Source organism: Bison bison, unplaced genomic scaffold (assembly GCF_000754665.1).
Source record: "Bison bison bison isolate TAMUID 2011002044 unplaced genomic scaffold, Bison_UMD1.0 scf7180017864487, whole genome shotgun sequence".
Taxonomy (NCBI): Eukaryota; Metazoa; Chordata; class Mammalia; order Artiodactyla; family Bovidae; genus Bison; species Bison bison.
In genome coordinates, this window is record NW_011495047.1 from 6,213,556 (window position 1) to 6,214,532 (window position 977).

The window sequence follows — 977 nt, forward strand, 5'->3', positions numbered from 1 at the left end:
ACAGATTCTGTTGTTTTCCTCTATTTCTTTACATTGATTGCTGAAGAAGGCTTTCTTATCTCTTCTTGCTATTCTTTGGAACTCTGCATTCAGATGTTTATATCTTTCCTTTTTTTTTTTTTTTTATATATATCTTTCCTTTTCTCCTTTGCTTTTTGCTTCTCTTCTTTTCACAGCTATTTGTAAGGCCTTCCCAGACAGCCATTTTGCTTTTTTGCATTTCTTTTCCATGGGAATGGTCTTGATCCCTGTCTCCTGTACAATGTCACAAACCTCATTCCATAGTTCATCAGGCACTCTATCTATCAGATCTAGGCCCTTAAATGGAATATTACTCAGCCATAAAAAGGAACACATTGGAGTCAGTTCTAATGAGGTGGATGAACCTAGAACCTATTATACAGAGTGATGTAAGTCAGAAAGAGAAAGATAAATATTGTATTCTAACATATATTTTGGCTGGATGGCATCACTGACTTGAGGCACATGAGTTTGGGTGAACTCTGGGAGTTGGTGATAGACAGGGAGGCCTGGTGTGCTGCGATTCATGGGGTTGCAAAGAGTCAGACACGACTGAGTGACTGAACTGAACTGAACTGAACATATATATATGGAATCTAGAAAAATGGTACTGAAGAATTTATTTACACGGCAGCAGTGGAGAAACAGACATAGAGAATAGACTTATGGACATTGGGAGAAGGGAGGAGAGGGTGAGATGTATGGGAAGAGTAACATGGAAACTGACATTACCATATGTAAAATAGACAGGCAACGGGAATTTGCTGTATGGCTCAGGAAACAGGGCCTCTGTATCAACCTAGAGGGGTGATATGGAAAGGGAGAAGGAGGGAGGTTCAGAACGGAGGGGATGTATGATTACTGTGTGGAATATTCTGAAAGAGATGGGAATACCAGACCACCTGATCTGCCTCTTGAGAAACCTATATGCAGGTCAGGAAGCAACAGTTAGAACT